This window comes from Eptesicus fuscus, chromosome 13 (genome assembly GCF_027574615.1).
Source record: "Eptesicus fuscus isolate TK198812 chromosome 13, DD_ASM_mEF_20220401, whole genome shotgun sequence".
Lineage (NCBI taxonomy): Eukaryota > Metazoa > Chordata > Mammalia > Chiroptera > Vespertilionidae > Eptesicus > Eptesicus fuscus.
The window spans coordinates 55,015,800-55,038,025 of record NC_072485.1 but is presented as its reverse complement, the minus strand read 5'-3'; positions in this window follow the sequence as shown (position 1 = coordinate 55,038,025).

Below are 22,226 nucleotides of genomic sequence, written 5' to 3'. Positions count from 1 at the left end.
ATCAACCAAAGGACTTATATGCATGCATATAAGCTTAATCAATAGATACAGAAAACAGGGGGATGGGGGCATGAATGGGAGGTGGGAGGTAATGGGGGAATAAGGACACATATCTAATACCTTAATCAATAAAGAAATTTTAAAAAAAGAAATTGGAAAAAAAGAAAAGGACTCAGCCAGGTGCCAAATATGACTAAATATTTCATAAACATCAGCTGTTAATATTTGTGAAGGCTCTAACATATTATTGGCTTAGAGGAAATATATAATAAGTAAAAAAAAAAAAAAAAGAATCCTTGTCCTAATACATAAACTAATGTTCAGAATTTTTCTACCTGATAGGGCAGAAAAAGAAGATTCCTTATTTTTGCTCTCAGACTATATGCCCTTTAGATTCATGTTTAGTGCTGTGATTTGGGGCATTCTATACCTAAAAATCTTGAATAAATGAGTTGGCCTACTTCTAATCTCCTTGAGTTCTCTGGGTTTAGGGAAAATATCCTTGGAGAGAGTCTCTACCTGCATAAGCACAGACCAGGAAACTGGGCTAGTGAAAGCCCTCCAGTGGCATTTGTCTACAGCATGGTGACAAGTTGGCTTTGGTTCGTAGTAAAGAAAACCATGGTCTTTACCTTTGAGAAATGATGAATGGTTATAGCTCTCACCTCGACCAGTATAGAGTCTAGCACTATGTCCCACCAATTCCAATGTGGCCATTGTAAACTCAGGGTCAATTTTAAAATAGAAATTATCTTGGAAAACAAATTTTAGTAGCATGCAGATAGTAGATTTGGTATACTCTGTAAGCCTCAAGATTTTGTACAGATTTTTCTGGCTGTGGATTATAGTCAGTTTCAAGGCCAGTTCCCATGAGTTGAAAACATCTGATCCTGCCCTAGTCAAGTCATTGTATTGGTAGACTTAGGTTCATTACAGAATTCTGGACTATTCTCTGACACTGGTTACTCATTCCTCAGAGAACTCAGGCAGACGTGGAGGGTCCACTATGACAATGTCTCAACAGACAGGGCTGTCTGTTCTTCACAGACAGTGAGGCTGCCACATATATTTACACTCAGGGAGAGGAATTCGTAAATGAATGCTGAGTCCTCTAGAGACACTACAGGTAGCTGTGAAAATGATACTAACTACAGTTTTAAATTTTTCTAACCAAATACATCCATCAGAACTACGTCTCCCTACGCTTGATCCAAGGCTCTTTCCAGTTCATCATTTTACTGATTCTGTCTCCTACATGCACCCCCTTCATTTCCAAATGCTGTACTAGGCTTGGCTGTAGGTAAGGGGTTCCTCAGTTGGATGACAGAGTGGTGGAAGAAGATACGAAGATTGTTCATGTAGTCTGTGCACCTGTCTGAGCGCTTTGATGTGATGCCACCAACTTATACTGAGGGTGCTTATGAGATTCAGCCCTGTGAGTCTTATGATCCTTTCAGATGTACAGCTTTGAGGAACGCTGTAGGAAAATTTCACATTTTTTTGAACCAAAGACTGTTAGGGTTCACCTGGGCAACTGGTTATTTTTATGTCAGGGACATTCCTCTTCGTGTTGGCTGCAAGAAAACGTAGAACCTCTGGATTCTCAAGCCCAGCCATTGCAGCCACAATGAACACACGTGGCCCCAACCTTCCTCTATGGAACACTTACAACATTGTCCCAGAATGTCTGGTTTCTGTGTCTCCCTCTTCCAACACCCTGTGAGGTCTTGAGGAACAGATAGCATGTCTTTGAAACCCAGTGATGGTCTTGGCCTGCAATGTAGGAGATGCTAAGCAACAATTTTTCTCAAGCAGCTCCTGCCTGATAATCATGATGTTTTCTTGAAAAGATTGGCTAAAAAAGGAAAAAGAAAAGACTGGTTCTATCACAGGTCTCACTGAAGTTCCTGCAGGCATCTCCCACTCAAGGTAACAGAAAGTGTTCTCTGGAATCAGTCAATAAGAGAAAGGCGCTTAACTTTCATTGCAGTCACATTGCTGCTTCCAGGGAGACGAATGGAGGGGAGGAAAGAGTCTGCTCATGAGCTGCCTCCTCTCCAAAGCTAGTGACTTCATCTTGGGTGGGTCATGCAGAACATCCAGGAATTTCCTTCAGGAAGAGAGGAAGGATATGAAAGTCCCTCGTGGCACTTTTTGAGAGCTGTCATCCACAACTATTTATTTATGCATTACTACTACAAGCATCATTAAAACATTTGTGACCAAGCACTGTATTTCTATGTTGAGCAAAAACCCTTTCTAAAATATTTTCTCAGTAGACTGTGTAACCAACCCTTTCCATTCCATCAAGAAAAGGTATTGATTTACATCCAATAAATGCTGAGCCCTCAAGGTTACTCACTGATTCCCTAATGCACATGGACCTCAGAGCCCTGAGTTATCTGCTTCACTAGAAGCAATTGGGTCTGTTTCCAATACTGCTTATGCCATTGGGCTTATCCATGTACTTACCTCATTCGTCAAAATACAATATAAATCAATAAAAAATGATTATGAAGGGGAAATTATAGTTCTAATTAAAAGTAATATGAGTGTTCAATTAAGAGAAGTCTCAGAAACATTGTTATTGAAATGAGCATACATCTGACAACTATTCTAGATAGAAAATATTTAGCAGTATTGAGAAATATCCTCATGCAGAATGAAATACATATGATTTTATGATCTCCACTTACTACATATAAACAGCAAATCATAGGCAAGGTTTGATGAATGTGCTTTCTGCAAGCAAGTCAGAGTACAATTCTATATGCTGGCCCACACTCCAAGGAAATTCCTTCCCTCTCTTTCATTTTTGGTGAATGAATTCAAGGTAATAGTATAATATGTATATTACAAATATATCCTTCTTTACAAATATATCCTTTAACAGATCTTTACAGTGAATGTATCCACTTGAATATATCAAGCATGCATTTCATAGCAAATTCACTCAGTCATTCTCCTGTTATTTCTATAAGTAATAACTGAGCATCTGCTATGCTCCAGTCCCTGTGCCAGGCCCTAAAGATTCAAAGACAGCATCCCCTCAGGCTGTAGAAGGAAGCAGTCTAGTGCAGTGCAGACTGTCATACAATATGGTACATGCCATCATAGGGTTATGTTTGGGGAGCAGAGGAGAAGTCATCTAAAACTTCTAAGTTGTCTTGCCTCCATCATGAAGAGACCAACAGCCAGCCCAGCAGATGCATAGCAGTATAGATTCAGGTGGCTCCTCCTGATGGACAACATCCTCAACAAAAGCTTTACCATTTATGAAATAGCTAGAGTCACTAGGCCAAATCTACTAACAGCCCCCAGTCTACACTCTGACATCCACCAATACACAATTCATGAAGACATTTTTCAAGGAGAGTGCCTGCAGGTGCTTAGGTCACAGGCCTTGCTCCACTACCTATTCCCGAAACCGTTGGTCCAGCAGAGGAAGCCCTGTCTCCACCCAGCCCACCTAGCAACCAGAGACCCTGGAATATGCAGAAATGCAGAACCTGTGTGTATTAGATTTGGAGCACTGGACCTGGAGTTTAGGAACCTAGATTTTCAGGATGACTCCCTGAGAAACTTGAGTCACAAGCCCAGTCTAGGCAATCCAAGAAATAGTGAGATTATGAGGTTGCCTCAGCCTGAATCACATGCCATTTGTGCTCAGGTATCAGTTTTCAAACAAGAAGGTAGAGTTTGACTTTACCAGAGATGTGGACTGGAGGTAACTTCTGTTGCAAGTCAAGCTGGAAGTAAATGACATAGAGACTAAAACAAAACAAAACAAAACCATGCCAGTTTGGAACAGTAGATGGAGTGTTGGCCCTCAGGCTGAAGGGTCCCAGGTTTCATTCTGGTCAAGGGCATGTACCTTGACTGCAGGTTATCTACCCGGTTAGGTTTCCTGCGGACATAGTTGTTTCTCTCCCTCTCTCTCTTTTTCTCCCCCTCCTTTCCTCTCTATCTAAAAATTATGGAAAAATATCCTCAGGTGAGATTAAAAATAAATAAATAAAAATAAAAACCATTAAACTTTTAATTTAAAAAAGCCCTAGCCTGTTTGGCTCAGTGGCAAACCACTTTTCCAGTGCTGCTGGCCCTCACGGGGCAATGCCTCCTCCCAGGCTCTGACCAGGCCAAATCAATGACTGATTCTCCCCTGCCAGACTCAGCTTCGGAGGCCCAGGTTTTCCAGCCCACAGCCTTGCCCCTTTGACTCACTTCGCTACATAGCAGGGGAGAATCAGTCATTCCACAGGGTGTGGAAGGCAGGCCTCCACTGCTCTCCAGGTGGACTGGACCTCTTTCCCAGGCCACACTGTCCAGTCTCCATCTGGCTCTTCTTCAAACATTCCTCTAAACAGGACACCCCTCAGGACCACCGGTCAGGGTGCCTGTCTGACAGCTCCACAGGCCCTGAGCTGCCCTGCATGGCTCCCACCCACAGAGTCTCATGAAAGGACTCCTGACGAATGTGCTTTGAGGAATGGAAGACATGAGATGTGAAATGCGGAGGTGAGCAAAAACATTGGATATTATGGGAATACATTTGAACAAACACTGTTGAAAACAATACCTGTTTATTGTCTTTGGGGAAAACAGAGTCAAAATCCAGTCCTAGGGCCCAGTAGGATGGGAGGATGGAAACAGAGGTTGAGTTTCCTAAGGTCTTGGTGTTTGGTGTTCATGAGGAGGACAGACTTCTGGGGTGAGCTGTATGGTTTGCCCACTGCACCAAACAAAGGCAGAGGAGGGGAAGCGGCCAACATACAATCCGCTGGGTAACCTTGTGTCCAGGTGCACGGCTCTGACTACTGGGAAGGAAGGGGCACATTTTTCTTCACACAAAGGCAAGGTCAGGGCTGCTCAGCTCAGAAAGAAGACCTTCTCCTAATCTGCATTAAGGTGCTAGAAGCGGACACTTTGACAAGGTAAAACTACTCATTTCTTTAGTTTTTACACAAATGTGTTACGTAGTTACGGCAACTGACTGGAAAATAGACAGAGAGTGTAAAACTTCCATACAAAGTGAGGAGAAAATAAACATGCTGTGTAAAGCCCCTGATGGACTGGGCAGCACAGAACTTTCTACGCAGCTCCCACTCCTTTATGAAATCTTCCAAAAATAGGAAGATCAGAGACCTGTTTCTAGTGAGATAAAGGTTTTCATGCCTGCTGACTAAACTGGCAGGGCGTGGCAGCATCTCCTACCACTGTGGGTCTGTGTAAAGAGGCTCATGTGAGCAGCTTCCCTTTTCAGGCAGAGTTTTGCTTGGAACGGCCAATCCCATAAGAATAGCACTTTCCTCACGGCCTGAAACACAGGGTATTGGGCTAACGGATATATGACCATCTGAGGTGAAAATATCTCAGTGGAGATTCTTTTTCTCTATGTGTGTGTACTTTTGGACTTTTTGCCAGGCTTTACTGAGATATATTTGTCATATAACATTATATTATATTATATTATATTATATTATATTATATTATATTAATTAGTTTCAAGTGTACAACAAAATGATTCAATATTTTGTATGTTGTAAAATAATCATCGCAATATGCCTAGTTAACATCCATCACCACACACGGATACTTTTCTTTCTCTTGTGATGAGAAACTTTAAGATTTACTTACTTGGCCACTTCCCAATATACAAAACAGTATTATAAACTAATAGAGGTTGGGTGCACGAAATTTGTGCACAGGGAGGGGGGGCAGGGGTGTCCCTCAGCCCAGCCTGCACCTCTTCATTCTGGGACTCCTCAGAGGATGTCCAACTGCTGGTTTAGGCCCAATCCCTGTAGAATTGGGCCTAAACTGGCAGTCGGACATCCTTCTCACAATCAAGGACTGCTGGCTCCCAATTCCTAGCCTGCCTGCCTGCCGAATTGCCCCTAACCGCTTCTGCCTGCCAGCCTGATCACCCCCTAACAACTTCCCTGCTGGCCTGATCGATGCCTAACTGTTCCCCTGCCAGCTCGATTGCTCCTAACTTCCCTTCCCTGCTGGCCTGGTGACCCCTAACTGTCCTCCCCTGCTGGCCTGCTTACCGCTAACTGCCCTCCCCTGCCAGCCTGGTTGCCACTAACTGTCCTCCCCTGCAGGGCTGGTCCCCCACAACTGCCCTCCCCTGCAGGCCTGGTCCCCCTCAACTGCCCTAATCTGCAGGCCTCGTCCCCCCCCCCCCCAACTGCCCTCCCCTGCAGGACAGGTCCCCCCAAACTGCCCTCCGCTGCCAACCGGGTCACCCCTAACTGCCCTCCCCTACAGGCTTGGTACCCCTACCTGCCTTCCCCTGCCAGCCCGATTGTTCCCAACTGCCCTCCCCTGCTAGCCCGGTCACCCCTAACTGCCCTCCCTTGCCAGCCTGATCACCCACAATGGCCCTCCCCTGCCAGCCTGGTCCCCCCAACTATGTTCCCCTACAGGCTTGGTCCCCCACAACAGCCCTCCCCTGCAGGCCTGGTCCCCCTCAACTGCCCTCCCCAGCAGGCCTGGTTCCCCCAAACTGCCCTCCCATGCAGGCCTTGTTGCCCCATAACTGCCCTCCACTGCAGGCCTAGTCCCCCAACTGCCATCCCCTGTCAGCCTGGTCACCCCTAAATGTTCTCTCCTGTTGGCCTGGTCGCCCCCAACTACGCTCCCCTACAGGCCTGGTTCCCCACAAATGCCCTCCCCTGCAGGCCTGATCCCCCACAACTGTCCTCCCTGCAGCCCTGGTACCCCACACCTGCCCTCTCTTTCTGGCCATCTTGTGATGGCCATCCTGTGTCCATATGGGGGTAGCCATCTTTGACCACATGGGGGCAGCCATCATGTGTGTTGGAGTGATGGTCATTTTGCATATACCTCTTTATATAAGATACTCTTGTGTCCTCTAAAATAAACTAAAGTGCATACATTACTTCTGGGAGTAAATGGAAACAGATCAGATGAACAAGGCCATGCAAAGCCCTGAATGCCAAGCAAACTCTTCTTTAGCTATGGAAGCTCACGTTGCCTGTTGGGTGGGCTTCCTACACAGCTACAGAGGGCAGTGACAGGCTCCAGTTCAAACACTAATCACTGGAGGAAGACCAGATGGAATAAGATGGAGAGAGGAAGAGATAAGTCATTGGACATCTCATGAGGCCCTTGTCTCACATCTACAGAATCTCATTTGCCAGTGCCCTTTGGGCAGGAAGTCACAGGAGCTGCCCAGCATTTTGATAAGTCTCTCTTGGTCATCAGGTTCCACTCCTGCTCCTGCAGACATCTCCTATCCAGGAGTAGGAGGGCATTCTCTGGTGTTCAGCACTCCCTGGAAAGCTCCTCCTTTTCTACTCACCACCTTCAACTAGAAGATGGTGCTCAGGTAAGAGTTGGCTCAGAACTATCTTCTCTCAAAAACAGTTTTGTTTTCTCCCTCTTAGTCCACATGGTCACAAGTTTATCTTGGGGTAGAGCATGCAAGGAGCCATGGGCACCCATGAAGGAGAGTCCAGAGACAGGAAGCTCCCTCAGGGAAGCTTTTGGTGCTAGTAGCTTGTTCTGTGAGAGACCCAGATCCTTTCTGCTTCAGAGACATTGTTTTCAAATATTAATTGTTGTTAATAACCTCAGGTTTCACACATTACCTTGCTGTTCTATGAGTTTGTTTGTTATATGCGTGTATCTTTCCTGTCCCAGCCAAAAACACAAGGCACAAACAAATAGAACAATTGAAAAGAATTGAATAAAAACACTGTTCAGGAAGGGTGAGCAGGATGAGACACCTAAAGATTAGTCAAATAGGGAGCTATTGTCATTGGGCATCCTGAAGTGTTAAGGGAAAGATAATTTGCCAGAACTCAGGGAGGGCTGTGGCTGTAGCAGTGGTCATCACTATGACCGAAAAAAAAGCCTCAGACAGGGGCTCTCTCCTTAGGTAGAGTAACACCACCATGGCAAACTCACAGCCTGACAGCAGAGAAGCAGGGAATTAAAACCTCAATCACCCTCCTCCTGCCCTCCATTCAACTCTCAGTGTCACCTTTCCTGAAAGAAACCAGGAGCCAGAGGGAATGGGAGCCCAGCGGTGAGGCAACGATATGTGTCCTCCCAGGATGCAGTGGTGGATAGAGACGCTGAAAATGAAATTTGACATAAAATGAAGAGAATCCAGTTTTCTTATAGCCTCTTCTTAGTTCTTTTTCCTAGAACTTTTTCTCTCTCACTGTGATTAGATTAACTTGTTATTACATCTTTTTTTAGTTTAATTTTATTTTATTGTTTAAAGTATTACACATAGTAGTACATATATCGCCTTTTTCCTCCCATTGACCTTCCCCCAGCCTACCCTACTCTTTCTCGCATGCCCTCATCCCACCTCCCCCGCAGTGTCTTGTGTCCATTGGTTTTGCTTATATGCATGCATACAAGTCCTTTGGTTGATCACTTTCCCCCACTCTCCAACACTCCCCAGCCTTCCCGCTGTAATTTGACCATCTGTTTGATGCTTTACTGCCTCTCTATCCTTTTGTTTATCAGGTTATAATGTTCTTTATTTTCCATAAATGAGTGAGATCATGTATTTTTCTTTCATTGCCTGCCTTACTTCACTTAGCATAATGCTCTCCAGTTCCATCCATTCTGCTGCAAATGTTTAGACTTCCTTCTTTTTTATAACAGCGTGGTATTCCATTGTATAGATGTACCATAGTTTTCTGATCCAGTCATCTGCTGATGGGCATTTAGGCTGTTTCCAAATCTTAGCTATGGTGAATTGTGCTGCTATGAACATAGGGGTTCATATGATTGGTGTTTCTAGTTTCTTGGGATATATTCCTAGGAGTGGGATTACTGGGTCAAATGGGAGTTCCAGTTTTAGTTTTTTGAGGAAACTCCATACTGTTCTCCACAGTAGCTGCACCAATCTGCATTCCCACCAGCAGTGCATGAGGATTCGTTTTTCTCCGCATGCTCGCCAGAACTTGCCATTTGTTGATTTGTTGATGATAGCCATTCTGACAGGTGTGAGATAGTACCGCATTGTCATTTTGATTTGCATCTCTCGGATAATTAGTGATTTTGAGCATGTTTTCATGTGTCTCTTGGCCTTCTGTCTTCTTTCGAAAAGATTCTATTTAGGTTTGTTGCCCATTTTTTTATTGGATCATTTATCTTCCTTTTATTAAGTTGTATAAGTTGCCTATAGATGTTGGAGATTAAACCTTTATCAGTGATAACATTTGCAAATATGTTCTCCCGAACAGTGGGCTTTCTTATTGTTTTGTTGATGGTTTCTGTTGCTGTGCAAAAGCTTTTTATTTTGATGTAGTCCCATTTGTTTATTTTCTCTTTAGTTTCCATTGCCCTAAAAGCAGTATCGGTAAAGAAATTGCTTCAGCATATGTCTGAGATTTCACTGCCTGTGGATTTTTCTATTATTTTTATGGTTTCCTGTCTTATGTTTAAGTCCTTTATCCATTTTGAGTTTATTTTTGTGTATGGTGTAAGTTGGTGATCTAGTTTCAGGTTTTTGCATGTATCTGTCCAATTTTCCCAGCACCATTTATTGATGAGACTGTCTTGACTCCATTGTAGGTTCATGCCTCCTTTGTCAAACATTAATTGAGCATAGTGGTTTGGGTCGATATCTGGGTTCTCTTTTCTATTCCATTGGTCTATATGTCTGTTCTTGTGCCAGTACCAGGCTGTTTTGAGAAGAGTGGCTTTGTAATACAGCTTGAAATCTGGTATTGAGATCCCTCCTACTTTGTTCTTCTTTCTCAGGATTGCTGAGGCTATTCGGGGTCTTTTTTTTATTCCAGATGAATTTTTGGAGAGTTCTTTCTAGGTCTCTGAAATATGCCATTGGTATTTTAATGGGGAGTTCATTGAATCTATAGATTGCTGTGGGTAGTATGGACATTTTAATGATGTTGATACTACCAATCAATGAACATGGTATGTTCTTCCATCTGTTTATGTCTTCCTCTATCTCTTTTTTCAGTGTCGTGTAGTTTTCCACATATAGGTCTTTTACCTCCTTAGTTAAATTTATTCTTAGGTATCTTAATTTTTTTTGGTGCGATGGTAAATGGGATTGCTTTTTTAGTCTCTCTTACTGTAAGTTCACTATTGGTGTATAGAAATGCCATAGATTTCTTGGTGTTAATTTTGTATTCTGCTACATTACCGAATTCATTTATTAAGTCAAATAGTTTTTTGATGGAGTCTTTTGGGTTTTTTATGTACGATATCATGTCATCTGCGAATAGGGATAGTTTTACTTCTTCTTTTCCTATTTGGATGCCTTTTATTTCTTCTTCTTGCCTAATTGCAATGGCTAATACTTCCAGTACTATGTCAAACAGGAGTGGTGAGAGTGGGCATTTCTGTCTTGTTCCTATTCTTAGGGGAAATGCTTTTAGTTTTTGCCCATTGAGTATAATGTTGTCTGTGGGTTTGTCATATATGGCTTTTATTATGTTGAGGTATGATCCTTCTATTTCCACCTTGCTGAGAGTTTTTATCAAAAATAGGTGTTGAATTGTGTCAAATGCTTTTTCTGCATCAATTGATATGACTATGTGATCTTTCTGATGTACTGCTGGATCTGATTTGTGTATGATCTTTGATTTGTGTATGATCTTTCTGATGTACTGCTGGATCTGATTTGCTAGAATTTTGTTGAGGATTTTGGCATCTATGTTCATGAGAGATATTGGCCTGTAATTCTTTTTCATTGTGTTGTCTTTATCTGGCTTTGGTATTAGGGTGACGCTGGCTTCATAAAACGAGCTTGGAAGTGTTCCTTCTTCTTGAATTTTTTGTAATAGTCTGAGGAGGATAGGTTTTAGTTCTTCTTGAATGTTTGGTAAAATTCTCCTGTGAAGCCATCTGGCCCCAAGCTTTTGTTTGCTGGAAACTTTGTGATGACTGCTTCAATTTCTTCCATAGTTATTGGCCTATTGAGATTTTTAGATTATTCCTGATTGAGTTTTGAAAGGTTGTATTTTTCTAGGAATATGTCCATTTCCTCCAGGTTGTCCAGTTTGTTGGAAGAGAGTTGTTCAAAGTATTTTTTAACAATCCTTTGTATTTCTCTGTGGTCTGTTGTTATTTCTCCTCTTTTATTTCTGATTTTGCTTATTTGGGTCCTCTCTCTTTGCTTCTTGGTGAGCCTGGCTAGAGGTTCATCAATCTTGTTTGTACTTTCAAAGAACCAACTCTTGGTTTTGTTGATCTTTTGTATTGTTTTTTGTTTGTTCGTTTTTGGTCTCTATGTTGTTTATCTCCACTCTGATCTTTATTATTTTCTTCCTTCTGCTTACACTGGGTTTTTCTTGTTGCTCTCTTTCTACCTCTTTGAGTTGTAGGGTTAGGTAACTTATTACCATTGTTTCTTGTTTTTTGCAGTAGGTTTGTAGAGCTATGAACTTCCCTCTCAAGACTGCTTTCGCTGTGTCCCATAGATTTTGGACTGTTGTGTTTTCATTGTCGTTTGTTGCCATGATGTTTTTTTATTTCTTCTTTGATCTCTCTGGTACCCAGTCATTGTTTAATAGCATTCTACTTAGTCTCCATGTGTTTGATTTTTTTGTGTGTGATTGTTTTTATTGTAGTTGATTTCCAGTTTTATGCCATTGTGATCTGAGAAGATGCTTGATATAATTTCTATCTTCTTGAATTTGAAGAGACTTTGCCTGTGACCCAATATATGGTCTATCTTTGAAAATGACCCATGTGCACTTGAGAAGAATGTATATTCTGTGGCTTTGGAATGAAATGTTTTGAAAATGTCAATTAATTCCATCTGGTCTAGTGAGTCATTTAGGATTGATGTTTCTTTGCTGATTTTTTCTTTAGAGGATTTGTCCAATGGTGATAGTGGGGTATTAAGGTCCCCTACAATGATTATATTGCTGTCAATCTCTCCCTTGATATCCTCCAGGGTTTTTTTATGTATTTGGGTGCTCCTGTATTGGGTGCATATATGTTTACCAGAGTTATTTCTTCTTGTTGGATTGCTCCCTTTAGTATTATGAAGTGGCCTTCTTTATCTCTTATTATGTCCTTAACTTTGAGATCTAATTTGACAGATATAAGTATTGCTACCCAAGCTTTTTTTTCTTTTCCATTCACCTGAAAAACCCTTTTTCTATCCCTTCACCATCAGTCTGTATGTGTCTTTTTTTCTGAGGTGGGTTTTCTGTACACAGCAGATACATGGGTTATATTTTCTTATCCACTCAGTTACCCTATGTCTTTTGATTGGGGCATTTAATCCATTTACATTTAAAGTTATTATTGATAGGTACTTGATTTTTATTCTTTGTCCCTGTGTTCCTTCTTTACTTCTTATTTCTTCCTTTTACACCAGATCCTTTAGCATTTCTTGCATTGCTGGATTGGTTTTAATAAATTCCCTTAGTCCTTTTTTGTCTGTGAAGCTCCTGACTTCACCCTCAATTTTGATTGATAGCCTTGCTGGGTACAGTATTCTTGGATTCAGACCCTTTCTTTGTATGACTTTGTATATTTCATTCCATTCCCTTCTTGCCTGATGTGTTTCTGTTGAGAAATCAGTCGCTAGTCTGATGGGGGTCCTTTGTAGGTAACTTTCTGTCTCTCTCCAGCCACTTTTAAGATTCTTACTTTGTCGTTGGTGTTTACCAATTTAATTATAATGTGCCTTGGCGTCAGTCTTTTGGGGTTCATTTTGTTTGGGAGTCTGTGAGCTTCTTGGATTTGTGTGAGTTTTTTCTTCCCTGTATAATGACAGGGAAGTTTTCTGTCATTATTTCTTCAAACAGGTTTTCTATTCCTTGCTCAGTTTCCTCTCCTTCTGGCAGCCCTATTATGTGGATGCTGTTTCATTTTGTGTTGTCCCAAAGTTCTCTTAGGCTCTCCTCCTGCTTTTCAATTTTTTTTTCTAGAAGCTGCACTGCCTGGGTATTTTTTCCTACCTTGTCTTCTAGCTCAATGATGCAGTCCTCTGTTTCTTCTAATCTACTATTGATGCTCTCTATTGAGCTCTTTATAGCAGCAATGTCATTTTTCATTTCTTCTTGGTACTTCTTCATTTCATCTTGGTTCTTACACATATTGTTGAATTTGTCTTCCATTTTTTCATCCACCTTATGACCATTTCTCTGAATTCTTTCTCTGACAGGTTGCTTGCCCCATTTCATTTACTTCCTTTTCTAGTGATGCCTGCTTTTCTTTCATTTGAGGGCTGTTTCTTTGCCTCCCCATGATCTCTCTTCTCCGGGTATCTGGTCATGTAGTTCTTTCTCTCCTGCTGACTTAAAGGCACAAAATACAACACAACAAGGCACAATGCACAAGGAACTGAACACAAATGTATTCATGATACTAATAACCCCTAATAAAGGTGACCACCAGAGAAAAAAGAATTAGGGGATAAGAAAGAAAGAAGAGAAGGAAAAACAAAAATAGAGAGGGAAAAAAAAGGAGTCCAAAAATGAAGTTGGGAAAGCAAAGTAAGAGAGAAAAGAAAGAGAATAAAATAGAATAGGGGGGGAAATTATATGAGGAGAAAACTCCAATAGAACAACCACTAATCCCAGCAAATGCAGCAACAAATACCTAGAGATGAATGCAAACTACAAACAACAAGTAATGTCAAGTGAGGTGAGGGAAAACAGAAGCAAAAATCAAACAAAAACAAAACAACAACAACAAAAAAAGCAAGGCAATCTCACACAAGGATTAAAAAACCAATATTCTCAACAATCAAGCAAACAACAACAAAAGGACAGAGAGAGAAAAATTTTGGATAGTGAAGAAAGAGAAGAGAGAGGTGTGTGTGGACTTAGTGCGGGGGATTGGAAATTAGATATATAAGTAGGGTGAAATTTTAACAGGATGTAAAAAGAAGGAATGGGGAAAATCTAAAGCAGGAATAGGGTAAGAGAAACAGGACAACAAAAGGGGAAAATTGAGGAAGAGAGTGATGGCATAAAGGTAAAGTTGAGATAGAGTAAAATTATGCTAAAGGAAAGATGAAAATAGAATGTAGAACACTACTCACAAAATAAAATGAAGAGAAAATAAAATTACACTTTAAAGAAAAGGTAAATAGTAGTAGTAATAATACTGATTAAAAATAAAAATGTAATAATTAAAAAGGTAAAATCAAGTGAGAAAAGAAAGAAAAAATTTTAGTTTCTTAAGTAAAAGATGAAAAAAAAATTAAAATGTGCAGTAGTAAAGGTCATTCACTTCCTATACTGTTCTGTTTGGCAAGCCTGTTTCCTAGTCAGGACAGTATTGAAGTTCCCTGTGTTCCACTGCTCCTCAATGTTCTAGGCCAGTGGTCGGCAAACTGTGCCTCGTGAGCCACATGTGGCTCTTTGTACCCTTGAGTGTGGCTCTTCCACAAAATACCACATGTGGGCGCGCACATACAGTGCGATTAAAACTTCGTGGCCCATGAACAGAAGTCAGTTTTCAGCTCTCAAAAGAAATTTCAATCATTGTACTGTTGATATTTGGCTCTGTTGACTAATGAGTTTGCCGACCACTGTTCTAGGCCACAGTCCTGATTTTCAAGCAGGCAGTATTTCTCTGTTTCTTATACTCCTTTATTTGTGTTTACACAAGAGTCAATTTGTGATTCAACCCCTGGGTGGCAGTGTTTCTGGATTGACCTCTAGGACTATCAATCTCTATCTAGTGTTTAGATTTGGGGGAATACCAGTTTGGGGGAATGGGCTGCCCCAGACCTGGTTCTCTGATTGTTACTCCCCGCTCTGATCCCCAGGTTCCACAAAAACAACTTTCCCCTGCAGTCTCTTAGAGTGTCCCCAATTGGGTGATCCTATGTATTGGGCTTAGTAATCAAAAGCACAGATTTAAAGAGAAAAAAGATCCAAAATAAGTGCGCAAACTCCGGTGCTGTGGCACAAGTCTGTGCAGTCTTTTCTTCCCCTTGGGTCTAAGCAGCCAGCACACTGTTAAATACTTTTTTTAGGCTGCCCTTTTGCACCCAGTTCAGAAATGGGTTGCTTTTTAGAGTTCCCTTCTGTTAGCAGCCCTGCGGGTTCCCTTCCACATTCGCGGATCACACCAGCCCCAACAGCCGTGGACTTTTCTAGGTGGAGACTTCCCCGATCCTCCGGCTCCCGTGTGCACCTTTCTCTCTCCTGCCAGGACCACAGACCTCACCTTATCCCAGGCGAAATCTGACCTTTCTGTGAGCAGGCACAGAGCTCCTCTGAATCCGCGTGCTCATGCCACTTAGGGACTGGTGTTTCCAGGTTCGCAGTTATTCACTGGGTGCCCTTATTGTAGGGTCCCAGCATTTTCAGGTTTCAGACAACATCCACTCTCCCCTTCAAGATGGCGTGGTCTCCGTGTCAGAGCCTGTCACTCCGGAAGGGATCCCAGCAGCAGGGGAGGCTGTCTGGTCAGGGGAACCCCGTCTGGCAATCCCCCACAGTCCCCTGGAGTATAGCTGTCCCTCAACTCACAAACACACCCCGTGAGACCACACACTCTCCCTTTGTTCTCTTGCTCACGCACTATCTGGAAGTCTGCGTTCCCATCAGCAGCCATCATCCTTCTCCTGTTATTACATCTTATTTATTTGATCTGTTGGTACGCCCTACTGGGTGTCACGTCTTAGAAATAATATCTCTAATTGTAAATGCCTTGAGGATGGAATGTACATTATTTTTCAAGGTGGTTATATACAAACATTTTTAATTTCAATTTATGATTTTGGTAGCCCTAGAAAGTAATGTATGAGAGGTTATTAGAACTTGACTGGTGATTTCAAGGCATCAGACACCTGTGCTCTTTCAAATCACAGCTCCAAGCCCTAGAGAGGTGACTTCATTCTCATGCAAGGTTCCCAGACTCATCTGCATTCCATCCAGAGGAGAAGAGGAAAAGGAAAAGCACAACCTAAAATTGATTACATCACTTGAGTTCACCTCACATTGGCTACCACCTGGTCACATGCTGCCATCAAGCATGAATGGAATCTAGGATTGGAGTTCATTTTCTGGTCTAAAACTCCCAGAACTATTATGTGAGAGAATAGGAAATGGTATTTAGACCAACTAGCATTTTCTGCACTCCAGCAGTTCTCTCATATTCTGAGCTCACATGAAGACTTTACTTAGGTGCTCATCCCACAATGAGGCAGAGAACAGTGTTAAGCCTCAGGCTGGGCTCCAGGAGACCAGGGCTGGCATTGGACCTGCTGTTCACCCTGTGATCTCAGGGAAATCCTTTGGTTCTTTCAGCCTCAGCTTCTTCCTGTGATAAACGATGTTTTTATAAAAGATGGTCTCTGAGGGACATGTGCTAGATACCAAGGATACAATAGTGAACAACAACAACAAAGGAAAAAGACAAAGCCAGACAGATATAGTCATTATTATTGATTTTTGAGTTTAAAAGCCCTAGCAGGTTTGACTCAGTGGTTAGGGGGGGTGCCCATAGACTGAAGGGTAGCGGGTTCAATTCTACTGGATGAGCCTGTGCTGGCTGAACCTGGCAAGAATTGATAGATTGGGGGGAGAAACCAAAATGGTGGCATAGTTAAACACCTAAATTGCTGCCTCGCACAACAATTTCAAAACTACAACTAAAAGACAAAACGGACATCATCCAGAACCACAGGAAGGCTGGCTGAGTGGAAATTCTACAACTACAAGGAAAGAGAAAACACACTGAGACTCAGAGGAATTGCGGAAGGCAGAGGTACCGAGGCGCGTGCGCGGAGAGGTCGGCCAACTGAGCACGGGGCTGGCTTTCTCAAGCGGGAGGGAAACTAAAGCTCCTGACTGCACTGAACTCCAGTTCTGGGTGAGACTCTGCAGACCCAGACTCATTTTGGGAGAAACTGGTCTGTCTCGCAGTGGGCAGAACTCGAGAGCAGCTTTCTCTGAGGTGCTTGCAGCAATTACCATGGAACACTGAGACACAGGGGCCTATTAGGGCAAGGGTGATGGGAAACTAATGCTGTCTGCTTCGCCCTGAGACTCTGCCTCATCCAAGCTGAGCACAGAGGCTTTTGCAAGTCTTGTCTAATAAGGGTGTCTCCAGCACAGAAGTTCTACAATCGTAGACACAGCTGATCCTCACAGCCAATTGGCCTGGAGGTCAATTCCTCCCAGTGATACCAACAACAATCAAGGCTTAACTACAACAAGACTGTGCACACAGCACACAAAAGGGTGCACCAAGAGTGTCCACCTCAGGTAACTGGGGAGGCTGAGCCACTGGGCCCTATAGGACACCTAACACACAAAGCCACTCTATCAATTCAGGGAAGCAGCCAAAATGTGGAGACAAAACACAGATCACAAATGAAAGAAATAGAGGACAGCAAACAACTGGATATAGAGTTCAAAACCACGGTTATAAGGTTTTTCAAGAATTTTCTAGAAAAGGCCGATAAATTTAGCGAGACCCTCGAGGATATGAAAAAGAACCAACTAGAAATTAAGCATACACTGACTGAAATAAAAGATATTATATAGCGATCTAACAGCAGATAGAGGATCACAAGAATCAAGTCAAAGATTTTAAATACAAAGAAAAACCACAAAACTGGAAAAGAAAAAACCACAAAACTGGAAAAGCAAAAAGAAAAAAGAATCCAAAAATATGAAGATAGTGTAAGGATCATCTGGGACAACTCCAAGTGTACCAATATCTGAAATATGGGGGTGTCAGAAGAGAGAGAGCAAGATACTGAAAACCTATTTGAAGAAATAATGACTGAAAACTTCCCCCACCTGGTGAAAGAAATAGACTTACAAGTCCAGGAAGCGCACAGAACCCCAAACAAAAGGAATCCAAAGAGGACCGCACCAAGACACATCATAATTAATTTTTTTTTTTTTTGAAAGGTATTCTTTAAGAAGAAGAAAGGTAAAGATAAAAATTATGAACAACAAATACATATCTATCAACAAGTGAATCTAAAAATCAAGTGAATAAAAAAATCTGATGAACAGAATAAACTGGTGAATATAATAGAAGCAGGGGCATAGGAAGGAAGTGGACTGACAATTCTCGGAAGAAAAGGAGTGTGGGGGGTGCGGGAAGAGACTGGACAAAAATCGTACACCTATGGATGAGGACAGTGGGGTGGCGGGGGGTAAGGGCAGAGTTTGGGGTGGGAACCGGGTGGAGGGGAGTTATGGGGTGGGAAAGATGAACAATTGTAATAATCAAAACAATAAAGGTTTATTAAATTAAAAAATAAATAAATAAAATAAAAATATTTTTTTAAAAAGAATTGACATATTGGGGTTTTTCCAGAGGCAAGAAGCAGCACCTGTAATCTCTGGTCTGTTCTCAGGTGGATGACACCCACTTCTTCCACACTGGATAAGCGTCACTTCTTTGTTATTTACCAAATTTGCCTATTTCAGCTTAATAAAACACAAATATGAGTTGCCATTTGAGATTTGTCCCTAAGAGTTACTTGCTTCTTACCGCAGCAACCCCATGTGCACAGGACACACCACCCTGGTAGTGGGGCTACAGGAAGGGGAAGGGTGAAGACTCTGACACAGACCTGTGGGTTCAGATCCAGGCTGTTACGCTTGTGCACTTGAGAACTGCAGCATGTCATTCAGCCTCCTTGTGCTTGTCTTTTCCTTTATGCCAGATGGGAGTAAGCATAGTACTGGCCTCATAGGGCTATGTGGAGAATTAAAAGAGGTAATACCATGTAAGCACTCATCAGCTGCTACTCTTCACCTATGTGTGAGTTGACTTGTGTTTCTCACCTAAATTCTGCAAGAGCTTCCCTCTTTTCATCCAAAGCCCTTTGTAAAACAGAACTAATCACCTTCTACCTGCACCACCACCAGGAGAATTCTCTTACACAAATGCTTCAATCTGCAAGGCTTTCCTATTACATGTATCATAGGAAAACCAGTTAATAATGCCCCTTCTGTATTTCTGTCTCAACTACCTGTATTCACGCCATTGGCCACCTCTCTCTCTCCTTCCCAAAATGGCTTCTTTCATTCAGTCTTGATCCTCTCCCACCTGGATAGGAGATGTCTACAGGCATAAAAATATTCCTTCAAACACAAAAGAGCTTTTCACAGAATGAATACTTAGAAATGGAATTTTGTTTTTGTTACATATGTGTGTTTTGGGGTGGTGGAGTTAAAAGTGCTGCCTTCTCTTTTACTAGTACATTTAAAATTCTTCATTTAAAAAATATTATATTATAGTAAATCCAAATTTTCTTCCTCCCTTTGGCTCCTCATTCACTCCTTCATTCACTTGTGGATTAAAATTTTATTAACAGCCCCATTGTGTTCCCACACAGACTTGGGCCCTGGGGACAAAACAATGGGAAGAGTAATCACTGTCTTTCCTCATAAAGATGACACACTGGGGAGAAACCAAGATGGCGGCATAGGTGAAACACCTAACCTGCAGCCGGGCACAACAATTTCAAAGGCACAACTAGAGGTCAGAACGGACATCGTCCAGAACCACAGGAGAGCTGGCGAACTGAAATGCCCACAGCTGGGGGGAAGGAGAAGGCCACGGGGACAATCGGGGGAGCCGTAAAAGCCTGAGGTATGGAGAAACTGGCGGAGACACGAGCACGCGCGCCTGCGGGGAGGATGGAGCCGGAGAGGAAGGGGCGGCTGACGGCCTGGCCGGCGTTCACTGGCAGGAAGGAGATAAAGGCTCCGGAGTGCGCTAAGCGCCGGCTCCGACTGCACTGAGCGCCAGTTCCGGGCGAAACCCTGGGAAGCCAGGCGCAGGCTGGGGGAATGAATCTGGGCTGTGGGGCGCAGGCACAGAGGAGCGGGGGAAGGCAGAGCTCCAGAGGCGCGCATGGGAAGGGGCGCAAAGAACGGACTGTTGCCTGCGCCACTGAACTGCCCTAGCGGGAAGGAGACATAAGCTCAGGACCGTGCTGAACCCCAGTTCCGACTGCACTGAACCCCAGTTCCGGGCGAAACCCTGGGAAGCCAGGCGCACGCTGGGGGAATGAATTTGGGCTGTGGTGGCGGAGGCACAGAGAAGCGGTGGCTCCAGACGCGCGCACTGGAAGGTGCGCAGAGGACAGACTTTTGCCTGCGCCACTGGGTGGCCCTGCTGGGAAGGAGACAGGGACGCCAGACTGCGCTGAGACCCAGTTCCAACTGCACTGAAACCCAGTTCCAGGCGAGAATCTGGGAGTCCAGATTCATTAGGGGAGGGACTGGACTGTTTGGCAGTGGGCGAAACTCCAGGGCGCGTTTCTCTCAGAGGTGTTTGCAAGGAATACAGAGGGACACAGACACAGGAGCCTCATAGGGCAGGGCTGACAGGAAGCCAAGGTTGTAGGCTCCACCCTGTAGCTCCGCCCCAGCCAAGCTGAGCAGAAGCTTTTTCCTGCTGAGTGCCTCAGGTAGTGGCTGACCCACACTGCATTGGAGACCCAGAAACGAGGGCATCTAGTGGTTGGTGGGAGATGACACCAGATTTCAATCACTTGCATAAGGGAGGCATTCTAGAGGCAGACTCAGTGAGCGCCAAGGCATTGCTGCATCAAGACCCGGCCCACAAACATGTCTCCTGCACAGCAACTCTTCCTATATGGACAAAGAGGGTCCTCACGGCCAATTGGCCTGGAGGACAATTCCTCCCAGTGACACCAACAACATTCAAGACTTAACTGTACAAAGGAGGACCAAGATGGAGACATAGGGCGGCAGCCTGATCGTTGCCTACCACAACAATATTGAGACTACGACGGGAGAGCAGAGCAGACACCAGCCAGAAAGACCGGGGGGCTGGCAGAGCAGATGCTCTACAACTAGAATAAAAGAGAGGGGTACGCAGGATGATGCTGATGCCGGTGACCCAAAGTCCACACTTTAAGAACTATGGCTCAGGCGACACAATGGTGGCCAGGAACGTGCTCGGCGCAGTTCCCCCGGCGGTCTCCGGCTGAGGGGACGGCTCCACTCGCTGCCGAGCACGGACAGACGAGCCCCTGGGAGACATGGGGTGGGAGACTCCGTGCTTGCTGACCTCCGAGTCCTTCAAGAATCTCAATGCCCCGAAGTGGCCAGGTGCGCACGCTCAGCGACTGGCCACCGTTGCAGACCCAAGGGCCGACGCAGCGACACCGGACCAGCCCACCGCCGGGCACCGGGCACACCAGAGCCTTGCCGAGCCCGCCGCCCAACGAGTTCTGCGGCAGCCGCCCTGGAGCTCTGAGAAAATGACCGAAGGAATTGCTGAGAGGGAATTGACCAACAGGAATTGGGATCAAGAAGACGAAACCCCGCTGAGACCCGAGTCCAGGCGAGCCTGCGAGCCTCTGGGCTCAGATGTGGTCACACGCCTCTGGGTCTAGGTGAGGCCTCACGCCCCTGGGTTTGGGTGAGGCCACGCGCCCCTGGGTCCAGGTGAAGCTGGATTCCGGGTTCGGGTGAGGCCATGTGCCCCTGGGTCCGGGCGAATCTGAACCCTGGGTCCGGGTGAGGCCGTGGGCCCCTGGATCCGGGTAAGGCTGGGTCCCGAGTACGGGTGAGGCCGTGAGCCCCTGGATCCGGGTGAGACCACGCGACCAGGGGTCTGAGAGAGGTAACGCGCCCCTGGGTCCGGGTGGCTTCGTGCACCTAGGTCCAGGTGAGGCCACGTGCCCCTGGGTCTGAGAGAGGCCACGCACCCCTAGGTCCGGGCGAGACCATGTGTCCCTGGATCCGGGTGGGGCCTCGTGCACCTAGGCCCAGGTGGGGCCGCGTGCCCCTGGGTCTGGGGGAGGCCAGGCGTCCCTGGGTCCGGGTGAGACCGTGTGTCCCTGGATCCGGGTGAGGCCTCGTGCGCCTAGGCCCGGGTGAGGCCACGTGCCCCTGGGTCTGGGGGAGGCCAGGCGTCCCTGGGTCCGGGTGAGACCGTGTGTCCCTGGATCCGGGTGAGGCCTCGTGCGCCTAGGCCCGGGTGAGGCCACGTGCCCCTGGGTCTGGGGGAGGCCAGGCGTCCCTGGGTCCGGGTGAGACCGTGTGTCCCTGGATCCGGGTGAGACCTCGTGCACCTAGGCATGGGTGAGGTCACGTGCCCCGGGGTCTGAGAGGCCAAGTGTCCCTGGGTCTGGGTGAGACCATGTGTCCCTGGATCCGGGTGAGGCCGCGTGCACCTAGACCCGGGTGAGCCCAAGTGGCCCTGGGTCTGGGAGAGGCCAAGCGTCCCTGGGTCCGGGTGCGACCATGTGTCCCTGGATCCGGGTGAGGCCTCGTGCACCTAGG